Source organism: Zonotrichia albicollis, chromosome 37, assembly GCF_047830755.1.
Source record: "Zonotrichia albicollis isolate bZonAlb1 chromosome 37, bZonAlb1.hap1, whole genome shotgun sequence".
Taxonomy (NCBI): Eukaryota; Metazoa; Chordata; class Aves; order Passeriformes; family Passerellidae; genus Zonotrichia; species Zonotrichia albicollis.
Genome location: NC_133855.1, coordinates 2,528,693 through 2,542,979, shown reverse-complemented (window position 1 = coordinate 2,542,979; position 14,287 = coordinate 2,528,693).

Below are 14,287 nucleotides of genomic sequence, written 5' to 3'. Positions count from 1 at the left end.
CATATGATGCCCAGGGACAGAATCCAAGATGGGAAAGGATGGGTCACGAAACAGTCAAAGACCTAGGGAAGGCGGCTCAAACTTTTGGACTGGATTCGCAATATTTTAAACAGCTATTAAGAGGGACATTCACCACGTATGACCTTACGCCATATGATATCCGAAGTATTGTGGCAATGATTCTCACTGACACACAGAGTCTCGTCTGGGAAAAAAGATGGAGAATGAATCTTTCCCAGTTGCGAAATAGATATCAAGATGGGCCAAACGCAAATCTCACAGAAGCACAGTTGGCAGGAGATCCTCCGGATGACAACCCAGGGGAACAAGCAGTGCGGCTTCCACGAAGAGTGTTAAATGACATCAAAGAAGCAGCGCGAATGGCAATCATGCAGATTACGCCAGCAGGAACTCCGGATGTTCCGTTCTCTTGCATCAGGCAAGGTCCTGAAGAACCATTCATGTCGTTCATTGATCGACTCACGCAAGCCGTGGATCGACAGGTGACGATTGAAGAAGCGAAGAGGCCTCTCTTGGAGAGCTTAACTTTTGGCAATGCCAACCCAGATTGTCAATGGGTCATTAATGCCATGCCAAGATGGCCATCCTTGGCAGAGATGGTGGAGGCATGCAGCAAGGTGGGGACACCTCAGCATGTGGCATTGATTGTGAAGAACGAGTTAAGTGAGGAATGGGAAGAACAGATAAAGGGACACTCAGAGAGGCAACTGAAAGACAAGGCATTGGAAAAGATGCTAGAAAAAATACTTCATCAACAGAACGAGAACACAAACAAAGTTCTTGCAACAATGCAAAAGAAGAGCAATCCCCCAGGAGGACAGCGTTACAAATGTGGGGCATTTGGACACATGAGAAAGAATTGTCCACAGACACATACACCAGCATCAGCGTAAAAAGCGGAAAGGCCAATTTGCGCGCGGTGCAGAAGAGGAAGACACTCTGTGAAAGAATGCTATTCTCAGACAGACGTGGAAGGAAATCCTTTACCATATCTGGGAAACGACAGAAGGAGCGTTTGAAATTGCCAGCGCGCTCAGACACAAGTGTTGGCGGTGACGCAAGAGCAGACAGGGCAATCATCAGTGAGCGACAAGCAGAGGCCCTCAGCAAAACCCTCAGTCGATTCCATAGCGACCCAGACCTCCTCCCACCAAGGCCACAGTGTGCATTGGCAGCTTCTAAATTAGTATGCTTCCTAGATGAAAATCATGCAGAAATATCAACGGGTATCTGCGGAGATTCATACAAAAAGCAAGATTTCTTGATAGTTGGACAAGATAAATGCAGCATCCTTGGACTCATTGTTTATCCTACGGTTGTCTCTGCAGACAAGAATACAGAATTGACGGTTCTGGCAAGAGCGCTTTGTCCGCCATTGACTATGCCGGAAAATACTGTGGTTGCGAGAGCTTTCGCCTTGCCGCCACACGCCATTGGAGAAGTCATGTCAATCTTCGATGAAGAAGGGTTCCCTATGAAGGAACATGTTGAGGTACATACTACGTGGGTGAAATGCATAGGTCGGGATTGACCCACACTCACGTGCCAATTGACATGCGGAGACAGGACAATAGCAATCAGAGGTATGCTCGACACAGGGGCAGATGTCACAGTAATATCATAGATTTTTTGGCCACGCAATTGGAGCTTGGTCGCGCCCTTGGGTTCTCTCTCAGGCATAGGGGGAGCATCTCTGTGCCTGCAAAGTGAGAATTCCGTGGTTGTCACAGCACCAGGACACAAGACGGCGATCATTCATCCTTTTGTCGTCCAGAAGCCGATCACAGTCTGGGGTTGAGACCTTTTGACACAATGGGGCGTGAAGATCGAAGTGGATTTTTAATAGGGGTCATAGCGGCACTCGCCACATTGAAGTTGACATGGAGAACGGACAGTCCAGTTTGGGTGGATCAGTGTCCCCTTGAACGGAAAAAGTTGAGTGCTTTGAAAGACCTGGTCCAAAAACAGTTGCAGAAGGGACACATCAAGCCAACAGACAGCCCTTGGAATTCTCCAGTGTTTGTCATCAAGAAAAAGCTATCAGGCAAATGGAGGTTGTTACATGATCTCAGGAAGATCAATGACGTCATAGAAGACATGGGACCACTTCAGCTGGAACTTCCATATGTCTCAATGATTCCCAGAGATTGGCCGCTTGTGGTCATTGACCTCAAGAATTGTTTTTTCAGTATTCCACTCCATCCAGATGATGCTCTGAGATTTGCCTTTTCGGTTCCGAGCATCAACAAGGAAACGCCTCTGCAGCGGTACCATTGGGTCGTCCTTCCACAGGGACTAAAAAATTCTCCGACGATCTGTCAATGGTCCGTGGCACGAGTTTTGGTACTAGCACGGAAGAAATTTCCAAAGGTGAAGATCATTCATTACATGGATGATTTGCTCATTGCAGCGTCAACACAACAGGAGCTGCAAGAAGCTCATGACTGTGTGATTGCAGAAGTGCAAAAGGCAGGTCTGGAAATCAGCATTTCAAAGATTCAAGAGGTTGCACCTTGGAAATATCTAGGGTGGAAGATTTCAGAGAGAACAATAAAACCTCAGAAAATGGAGATCAGCACAAAGGTCAGCAATTTGCATGATTTACAACAGCTTTTGGGAGAGATCAGCTGGATGAGGCCAGTTTTGGGAATCACAAACAGAGACATTCCAGCGTTACTCGATCTTTTGAGAGGAGACACAGACATTCAATCTCCCAGAACACTCACGCCAGAAGCGAAGAAAGAGTTGGAGAAAGTCACAGACGCGATACAGGAAAGGCAGGCACATTGATTTATTCCAATGTTGCCTTTTCAGTTGGCAGTGCTGGGGAAGAAAACACAGTTCCATGGTTTGATCTTCCAATGAGATGAATCACAGAAAGACTCTTTGATAATCATAGAGTGGGTCTTTCTACCACACAGGCCTTCAAAGACAATCCTCACAGATTTAGAGATGGCAGCACAAATCATCATAAAGGTGAGAGCAAGGTTGCTGACAATGGCAGGAGGGGAATTCTCAGTCATCAGATTACCTCTGAAGCAAGACTATTTCGATTGGGCAATGCAGCAATCAAAGGACCTATTAATCGCGTTGTTGGCTTTTCCGGGAATTTGCACAATCCATTTTCCACAGCATAGAATATTACAATCACAGGTATGCTACAGAGCAAAACCAAGAATAAGTGAAGAACCTTTGGACGGGATCATAGTGTTCACTGATGGCTCAGGAAAGACACACAAGCCGGTGATCATGTGGAGAAACTCAACGACAGGGGATTGGGAATCAGATGTTAAGATGGTTCAGGGCTCTCCACAAATCGTGGAGTTGGCAGCCGTTGTCCAAGTATTTCAGTTGTTCAAATAACCCCTCAATCAAGTCACAGATTCCGCATATGTTGCGAGTGTGGTCAAAAGATTGGAGGGTTCGCTCTTGAAAGAAGTCAGTAATGAGGTTTTATACTCATATCTGGCGAGCTTGAAAACGTTGGTAGAAAGCAGGGAAAGAGAATATTTCATCACGCACATAGAGCGCACATGACACTTCTGGGGTTTTTAACGGAAGGGAATGCTCGGGCAGACAGGTTGACAATGCCCATTTCACAAACACTGCCGGACATTTTTAAGCAGGGAAGATTGAGTCACGCGTTCTTTCATCAGAATGCACAGGTGCTGATGGAATCCTTTTGTCTCACAAAGAGTCAGGCAAGGGAGATCATTAGTGCTTGTCCAGACTGTCAGCTTGTGCAGCCACCTTCTTCTACAGGAGCAGTCAATCCACGGGGATTGCAAAGTCTTCAATTGTGGCAAGCTGATGTCACAAAGTATCCATCCTCTGGGAGGCTCAAAAATGTTCATGTTTCAGTAGATACATTCTCAGGTGCAGTCTTTGTTTCAGCACATGCAGGGGAAACAGCGGACCATGCTTGTCAACATTTTCTGCAAGCATTCGCATCATTAGGTGTGCCTCAGGAGATAAAAACAATGGTCCAACGTATACAGGCAGGGTGCTTGACAGATTCCTGAAAAGATGGGGTGTTAAACATACCTTTGGTATTCCACATTTGCCCACAGGTCAGGCAATAATTGAAAGAACACATCACACCCTGAAATCCCTTCTGGACAGACAAAGATGGGGTGAGCCAGAGGCAACACCTCACATGAAATAAATAAGGTGCTGTATGTGTTGAATTTCCTAAACAGTTCATCCTCAGAACCTAATCCACCAATCGTGAGACATTTTTTAAACAGCACACAGGCAAAGCTAAGGGAAAATCCTTTAGTTTTGATCAGAAACCCAGAGAAAGGACAAACAGAGGGTCCTTTCAAACTAATCACTTGGGGCAAGGGTTTCGCTTGTGTCTCCACAGATCGAGGTCTGAAGTGGGTGTCGGCGCGACACGTGAAGCCATTCCGAATGCGAGAACAGGAGAACGCTGATCTGAGAAACAGAGAGACGAGTACTCAGACAGAAGTCAGGACTCAGACTGCAAAGGACGACTTGGAAGAGAAATAAAAGGAACTAAAGACTTTGGGGGTTTTCCCTTTGGGGTCTTGAGTTAAAAACATAACAATGGTTTCGCACAAAAGTGAAGTCATGAGTTTCAGGATGCTTATGTGCATCATTTTTTCATTCATTGCAATAAGCAATGGGGCAAATTTACCTGTTAATCAACCAAAACAAAATGTATGGGAGGCTTTAGCTAAGGCAGCGAATTTGGATAGTATTTGTCTGACACACTCGAGGCCAGAGAGACCATTTTCAGCATGCATGGTTGGATTGCCAGGGGACGAATGGCCAATTCCAGGGCACTCCGCAGTTAACATCTCACAGGTCATTAAAGATCCTGTGAAGGAGTGGTGTGCTTGGGCACATCTACTTCCTGTGGCTTCTACAGAACCCCAGGAATTGGAGATTTTTGGGTCCATGACAATGGAACTCTGCATGCAGTTCGAAACTCCAAATGTCACAAAGGCAATAACTATCGATTTGACTCCTAATCATGATTTCTATAAAAATGCATCAGCATGGTGCAAATACACAGAGAAAACTGCCAGAGGATCTATCCAAGTCCCAGTGCAATTGCCACGGGGTTTGTTTTTAATTTGCGGGGACAGAATTTGGCACAGCATTCCTGCTAATGCCACGGGAGGTCCATGCAGCATTGGGGAAATTTCAATGTTGCCGCCAGATTTGAAATCGCTGAGAGAGAAGAAGCGCAAAGAAAAAAGATCAATACAACATTATGCGGCAAATTGCAATGACGAAGTATTTACTTGGAACAAGGCAGCGAGAGTTGCTACAGCAATTTTCTCACCTCAAACAGCATCGGGGGTGGCCTTGACTCAACTCGACAGCATGCATTGTTGGTTGAGCAAACATGCTCAGTCTGTGTCTGTCGCATTGAGTGACATGTTAAAAGACGTCAGTGGTGTACGACAGGCGACTCTTCAAAATAGAGCAGCCATCGATTACCTATTGCTTGCTCATGGACATGGGTGCGAAGAATTTGAAGGGATGTGCTGCATGAATCTCTCAGACCATTCAAGATCAATTCATGAAAGTATTCAGAATATAAAGGACAGCATAAATAAACTTGGCGAGATCACAGGATCATGGATCGATGATCTGGTAGAAGTTTTTGACATCTCTCCCATATGGAGAGGAATTTTAAAGACAGCATTGTATGTTTTAATAATTCTCTTAGTCCTCATACTTGTTATCTCGTGCATCTTTGCATGTCTAAGGTGTGTCATGAGTCAGGTGGCAAAAGAGGTGTTTTTAGTGCAAACAGAAGCGGGAGATGTGGGATCTCAGCACAGCAGTCCTGATATGCAGAGACACCGAGACAACCCTTGGGGGGCTCGGAGGTCCTGGAACATGGCCAGAAGTGTCTGGTGGTTGGACTTTGACCCAGCACAGGAAACATCACCTGTATGAGGAGGAAGGATCACAGGGGATAAGTGGTGAAGAGATTGATTAGTTATGGTGTGAAACACAGGGTTTAGAATTTTGGTAGAGGGGGGTGTTAGGGAGACAAGATGGAGGAATTGGGGCGTGTCCTGTCCTTCTTCTTCTTCTTCTTGTTGTCCATCTTCTATGGTGGTGGTGGCACTTTGAGATTGGTTCTTACTAAAAGTGCACTTGTCAATAAGGGTGAAAGGTATTGGGGGGAAAAGGTAAATATCTTATACATAATTTTGGGTATAAAGAAAACTGACTGCCCCGAGGGCAAGCAGTGTGCTCATGGCTGATGTGCTGTGCGGACCTCTGTCGGGCCGAGAGAAGATATTGTAGATAAAAAATTAATAAACATTGAAGACCAATAAAACCTGAAGACTCCTTTCGTCCTTTGGAGCGCCGGCTGCCCCCATGGCTATCCCGAGCCTTTCTAGGCCATCAAAAACAGCCAAGATCGGGACAGGTAGCAGGAGGTCTTTGTTCTGGAGCGTATGTGTGAGCACACAGAGGCTCATCCAGACCACCTCTGCATCTGGATCAGCCAGCTGCTCCACCAGGTGTGGATAGAGGCAGCATATTCCTCCGGTCTGTGTGCAAGACCAGGCTGTGCTGTGAAGCCGTGAATGGCCGCAGCACCAACAGCTGCTTGGGGCACTGGGGCAGCTGAAGCAGGAGGCAGGAGAGTTGGGAGCAGCTGCCTCTGCTGCCAAAGGCCAGCCAAGCCCAGAGGTCTGCGTTGTCCAGCCCCACACTGCCAGCATGGCCTCAGCCACTGCCCCCTTCTCACCAGCGAGGGCTCCTTGCTGAGCACCACGAGGCCTCTGAGCGCCAGGCGCAGCCTGTCCCTGCACTGGCTCAGCAGGTGCCTGGATACCACCAGCAGGGCACTGGGACCATGTTTGCTCAGGTCCAGACACTCCAGGACCTGAAAGGCACAGGGCAGTGATGGGGGAGCCGGCCGGCAGGAGCCCGGAGCCTCACAGGGCTGGGCCCAGTCAGCAGCAGTGGGTGCGGGCAGCCTCCCAGGCGGCTTCAGCTATGAGAGGCCCGAGAGCCGGGAGGCAGCTCAGCCAGGCAGCGCTGGCCATCAGGCTCACCTCCACAAAGAACGCCAGGGCAGGCAGATCCCAGCAGGGCTGCTTCCTGATGAGCAGGCTGAGCAGGTGCGAGGCCATATGAGGACACAAGGGGCTCAAGCCAAAATGCATCTTACTGGCAGGGGAAAAAGGCACCAAGGCCCTGAGCCGAGCAGGCAGACCTCTCCCAGGCGTGGTCTCACAGAGGTCTGATCTTTCCCCAGCACTCTGCAAGGGGACATGGGGCCCTTGGGAGGCAGCTGCTGCTGGGCATCCTCCTCTCCCAGCCTTTTCCAGTCTGCTCGGCCCTCCCTCGCTGACAAGGCCCTCTCGCTTACAGCCCCAAAGACTGTGTTGGGCACTCTGGGCAGGGGGCACAAATGCTGACAGTGGCAGCGGGGATTAGGGGATCTCGCCTGGCCAGCAGACCCGCTGCATAGTGCTGGGTGTCGGCACAGAGCAGCTTCTCCCAGACCCGCTTGTTCTCCAGAGCCACCAGCTTCTTGTCAAAGCCCAGGCGGGAGAGCAGAGCCTTCATGTTCTGCACTGCAAACCTGTGCACCGAGCAAAGGCCAGGTCACTCTGGGAGCGCAGGCCTTAGCCATGAGGACGTGGGAAGGAAAGGGTGACTGGCACCTGTGGGGATGGCAGGGAAGGCCGTGTTCTTCCCGGCACGCTCTCCAGAATCTCCCAGTTTAAACATCCCCTGGCATCTGCTCTGTGGTGGTGAAAATTTGCAAGAGTAGAGCCACAAACAGTTGGGGAGAATGAAGCAGAATGGCACAGTGCCACTCATACATGGGGGCAATCCTCCACAGCACCAGAGTTGCCTGCAAGAGACAAAGCAGCCCGAGGCAGCACTCAGTGCCAGGGTGTCAATGAGGCAGGGCCCGAGGAGAGATGCAGGGGGAGCATGCGGCCTGCTGCCCCTGAGCCTGCCCTTAGGCCAGCTTTGAGCCCAGGCAAGGTGCTGCAGGCTAGGGAGAGCAGGGAGAGCTGCTGGAGAGGCAACCAGGAGGGTGAGCAAAGATCAGCTCCAGAAACTCACAGCCAGGGCAAAGACAGCCTTGTCTCCGCAGGAGAAGCTGCTACAGGGCGGTTGCTACTCCATGGCAGAGAGCAGCGCTGGAAGCACCTCCTGGGCGGCCACTCCAGACGTGCCGATGGCTCTCTACATCAGCGTGGTGGCTCTGCGTGAGCAGAGCTGTGCGTCAGCACTGTGCCCTGTGCGGCTGCATGGGGCTGGGTGACAGAGCCCTGGTGCCCTGAGGGGCCAGGAGAGAGCATGGCAGAGCCTCAGAAAACAGAGGTGCCCAAGGCTCCCGCAGCTCTCCACCTGTCTGGTAGAGCCCACTGGACAGGCTGTACAGGGTGAGGGGCCCTACGGGCTGGTGAGCACCGAGCTCTCGAGGCACTTGTGGTCTGTACCTGTCACACGTTGGGGCACCGCATAGGAGGCTCATCACCACTTGAACAGGGTGTTCCTCCGTCAGGCTCAGAATCTCCATTTGCAGCCTGGCATCCATGGTGACACAGGACGCCAGTCTCCGGAGAATATCCCTGACCATGACGTGGTGTGGGGAAGACTTGGAGTGCTGTCCAAGGGAGCAACTTTCCCAGCTTCCCCCAAGAAGTGCTTGCCTTCCCACCCCACTGTAATGGCCTCAAAGGCTGAGGGGGTTCAGCGGATGTAGCTTGAGGAGCCACATGATCCTGGGAAGCCTTAATCCCTGGCCCCAGGTTGCTTAGCTGTGGAGAGCTTTGTTCAGACATGGCTTATAGAAAAAGGCCATGATCACATACAGCTGATTAAAAAGTAAAAGGCAGCTGTAAGAAGCAAGTTCTCAGGCTTTTCCTTAAAAACAATAAATACCTTGTCCTTGGCTAAGTTATGAGAAAAACATGGTGGAAAACATGGAGTCCTTGAAGGGTACTCAATAATAAGTCAACAGCAGGATGAGAAAAACAAGTATTAGCCTCAACAAGAAACCACAGGTATTGACAGCAAAGGAGGGGTTGGCGTGTAATCTGTAACCAATGATGAGCTTGGGTTTTGCAATATGTATGAACCTAATTAATACTACTATAAAAGTGTGTAAGCTGGATCAATAAATCTGAGATCGATGCTCATCAATCGGATGTGTGCACGTTCTCCCTTCACTTTCGTCAAATGGTGAACCTTGATCGAGATACTGCGACACACCACAAAGGAGTGAAGAACTGGGTCAGGTCCTGAAGCAGCCAGGATGGCAGAAAAGCACAGAGAAAAAAAGAAAAAGGGAGAAAAAAGAAGCTGAGACGCGCCGTGCCTCGGGCGATCGTAAAGGCGAGCCTGCCTGAAACGTGCTGCTGTACCTTGAAGAGCTGCAACAGCGCTGACGATTTAGGTATGGAAAGGCAAGCAGCATATGATTTATTTACTGCCTTTTACAAAAAAGGCAGGTTAAGGGAATAGATTTGCAAGAGGATTTACCAGGGCTTTTGACTTATGGATATGCTAGGGGAGTTTTTATTAACCCCCATACGATTCACGAGTTAACGGAGTGGCGTAAATTCGGTGATTTGTTGTGGGAGGCCACTTTAGAGGACGATAAAACTGCCAAGAATTTAGGTAAATTATGGAGGGTGGTTCACAATGAATTACTGCAGCACCAGGCCGAGAGAAAGGCTGCCGTGCAGGCAACAGCTGCTCATGGGCATAATAAAGATTACAATCAGGAGGCGGGAACACCACTAGCTCCTGCAATGAGGACGGTTTTGTTACCTGCTTCGCTGCCCTCCTCTGCTTCAGCAAGCCAGGCTATACAGTGCGCTTCTGAGGCTTCTGCACCCCCTGAACAACAGAAGCCGTTGCCAAGACCACCAGATAGGCTCCCGCAAAGTAATGAGCCAATCCCTGGGGCGGAAAACGACCTAGTGGAGGCTATTGTGAGGGAGCGACGGGAGGCGTGGGCTTCACTTGCAAGAGAAGCCATGGAAAAGGGGGAAGAGGAAGTTATCAGTGCTGCTACCCAGCTAGCCAAACAGATGTTAGACTATATTTTTGATACCAGTCTTCTTTTGGTGAATGATTGTCGTGGGATAGCTAAATTGGTCTTTAGTCAACATCAGCAGTTGTTATTTAATGCTCATTGGCAAGGGCTTGTGAACCAGTTTGTGGCAGTACAGAGGCAGCAGGGAGACCCTCTCCATGGTATAACTGTTAATGAGCTTATGGGCCTATGACCTTTTCTTCATACCGAGGCACAAGCTTTGCTGGGGCAAGAGAAGTGCCGGGAGGCTATGAGGTTGGTCAGGCTCGCTATAGAGAGGGTAAAAGAGCCAGGAGGGGTACCCGTGTATATGGGAATTAAGCAAGGGAGAGAAGAATCATTCGGCTCATTTATTGATAAAGCTGCTGCTGCAATCGAAAGGGCCGGGGTGCCAGAACAAATGAGGGGGGCATTACTTAATCAGTGTGCTCTTCAAAATTGTAATTCTACTACTAGGAGCGTGCTTAATACTCTGGGTGCCAATTGGACCATAGAAAAGGCATTAGAGAGGTTGGCTTTGATGCCAACAGGATCGCAAGCCTTTGTAGTAGATGCGCTCAAACAATTAGGAATAGGCTTACAAGAACAGGCAAAGTCCTCTCAAAGTCAGGTGTTAGCTGCTCTTGCACCGCTTCAAGCGTCAGCTGCACTGGCACCAAAAAGTAGAGGGAACTGCATGAAATTTTATCGATGCGGAGGCATGGGTCATATGCGCTGGGAATGCCAAGCCACAGGACAATGGTGACAAAAATGGCGCTTGGATACTCACAATACGGGCGCTTGCAGACGGAAATCGGGAAACTTCCCCAGGAGCGCACACCGCAGTGACCGCGCCCCGACACAAGTCATCGCTGCAGCAGCAACAGCACCCCCTCCTGCCTCCAACCCGCCACAATAGAGAGCCTCGGCCTGGACCTGGCAGCCGCAGTAGATGCTACGTTGATGACCTCGCACCCACAAAACATTCCAACAGGGATTCATGGACCTATTGTTATACAGGATAAAGCGGTGAGTGCGTTGCTTTTCGGAAGATCATCTGCATCTATGTTGGGATTATGTGTTTTGCCTGGCGTCATTGATGCAGATTACATGGGAGAGATTATGGTGATGGCGTATACCCCTTTTCCCCAGCTCCAGATCAATAAGGGACAGAGGATTGCTCAGCTAGTACCACTTGAGCAAATGACTAAGGGATTGCAGCCTATAAAAGGACAAGAGAGGGAGGAAAGTGGTTTTGGTTCTACTGGAGGACTTACCTTGTTGACTTTAAACCTTTCTGAGAGACCCAAGAAAAGGATGGAAGTAGAATTCAAAGGACAAAAAAGGTCATTTTCAGGTCTGCTGGACACTGGAGCAGATTCCAGCATCATTAGCCCTAGCTGTTGGCCTCAACACTGGCCTTTGCAGCCAGCAGCCACCACAGTGGGGTCGGAGGATTTACCCTGGCTAGTCGTTCGCCTCCTCTCCGGGTTCACATAGATGGAAAACAGCTGACATCTATTTTTTCAGTAGTCCAATTACCACCTACCGTGCAATGCCTTATAGGGCAGGACATTATGGCTCAGTTGGGGGTGGTTTTAACTAATGAAGACCCTTTGGAGAAAAAGCCATTGCTTGGACTTTCCCGATTCCTATCACACCTGAACTGTTGACACCCTGGTATGGGTTAAGCAACGGCCCTTAAAAGAGGAAAGTCTGCAACACGCCCATCAGCTGGTATCAGAACAATTTCAACAGGGACACCTGCGGTTATCTACCAGCTCCTGGAATACTCCAGTTTTTGTAATAAAGAAAAAATCTGGGAAGTACAGGTTGCTCCACGATTTGCGTGCTGTTAATGATCAAATGGAGCCTATGGGCACATTACAACCTGGACTACCTAATCCTGCCATGATTCCAAAGGATTGGCCTCTGCTAATCATTGACCTGAAGGATTGTTTTTACACTATTGCCCTTCATCCACAGGATATGCGACTGTTTGCCTTTACATTGCCTGCAATTAACAGGGAAGGGCCTGAACAAAGGTTTGAGCGGACCGTACTTCCACAGGGAATGCACAACAGCCCCACCTTGTGTCAGCTTTATGTTAATGCAGCATTGCAACCATTAAGAAAACAATGGCCGAGCACAGTGATATATCATTACATGGATGATGTCTTGTTTGCTCAGCCCGTGCCTTTTACAGAACAACAAATCCAGAAAATAAGGACCATGCTGGCACAGTATTCTTTGGTAATAGCTCCTGAGAAAATTCAAACAACAGTCCCCTGGAAATATCTCGGATGGTCCATGTCAGAGCAAACCGTAAAACCGCAGAAATTGCAGTTGAAAACAAGGGCGGCAACTTTAAATGATGCTCAAAACTTTTGGGTGATTTGCAGTTATTAAAACCAATAGTGGGAATACCCAACGAACTATTAAATGAATTGCGCCTGCTACTAAAAGGAACTGACCCAACCTGCCCAGTGCAAGTCACTGACAAACTACAGCGGGTCATCCAGCAAATTTTGGACTGTGTTACACATGGACAGGTTTATCGAAGGGATCCAGAACTACCCATAGACTTGACCATTTGGAATGGTCCACAATATCTTCTTGGATCGCTAACACAATTTAAAAAGAAAACGGGGGAGACACGGATACTAGAATGGATCTCCCCTCCGCTACAGCAAACTAAAACTCTTTTTCAAAAAGTTGAAATGCTAGCTGATCTAATAAAGAAAGGCAGAGAAAGGATGTTACAGGTGGCTGGGGCGGAACCAGCTATCATCAGGATGCCAATGACAAAGGACCCTTTGGATTGGTATCTGAACAACTCAAAAGATCTGCAGGAAGCTCTTTTAGGCGCATGTTGCACCATTGAAACGGACAAGCTTCAACCAGCTCTGGTTCAGTGGATAGGGGATTGAGAAAACTCCCCTATACCAGATGCTATAACTGCTTTTACAGATGCTGGCAGGAAGTCAAGAACTGCTGCAATAACTTGGCAAGAAAAGGGAGTATGGAAACATCACATTCTGCAAGCAGAGGCAGTGGACAGCCTACAAACTATGGAACTGTTAGCAGTGGTATGGGCAATGGCACAGCTTAAGGAACCGTTGAATGTTGTTACAGACTCTTTGAATGTTGCAGGAGTTGTAGCAAGAATTGAAGATGCCTCCATAAAGGAGGTACAAAATCAGAGACTGTATGAACTGTTAATGCAGCTGAAGAAGGCTACAAGATCAAGGGAGCACGCTTATGCCGTGATTCATGTTAGGAGCCACAAATGGAATGTTGGTTTAGGAGAAGGGAATGATAGGGCAGATAAATTGGTTACTATAACCCAAAACACACCCCTGTCAAAGCATCAATTGGCACAAGAAGCTCACTCAATGTTTCACCAAAATGCAAAAGGCTTAAGTAGAGAATTTAAGGTAACACTCGCCAAAGCAAAAGCCTTCGTGAGGGCCTGCCCAACTTGTAGTCACCATAATGAGGGTAGTGGTTTAGGCCTAGGAGTAAACCCACGAGGCCTGCAAACAAACGACTTATGGCAAATGGATGTCACACACGTCCCTAGTTTTGGCAGGCTAAAATATGTACATGTGTCTATTGATACCTATAGCAAATATATTTGGGCAACGGCTCAGACAGGAGAAAGAGCTATACATGTGGAAAGGCATTTGTACAGTTGCTTTGCAGTGATGGGTACACCAAAAAGAATTAAAACGGATAATGGTTCTGCCTATATGAGCCAGAGGATAGGGAGATTCTTAAGAAATTGGGCTATCGAACATGTTACAGGTATCCCAAACTCCCTGACAGGGCAAGCCATCATCGAAAGGGCAAATGGTACCTTGAGAAGGTATTTAGCCAAGCATGAGGGAGTAACTGACCCCCAGGAGAGGTTGCTAAAAAGTTTGTTTGTGATCAATCACTTGTGTCTATTTGGGGATGCAGAGCAACCCCCGGCGGAGTTGCATTATAAGCCACAAGAGGTTGCTGAGCAGAAAAGAAATATGGGTAAGATACAGGGACCCCAAGACAGGGCTGTGGAAGGATCCTGCTAAGGTCCTGTTCTGGGGAAGGGCATATCTCTGTATTTCCAGCCCTGCAGGAGCACTGTGGGTACCTGCCAAGTGGACTAAACCTGTTCTTGATGCAGCGATTCGTGGACCACCTCACGGAAGGGGACAAGGAACATCTGGAGAAGAAACT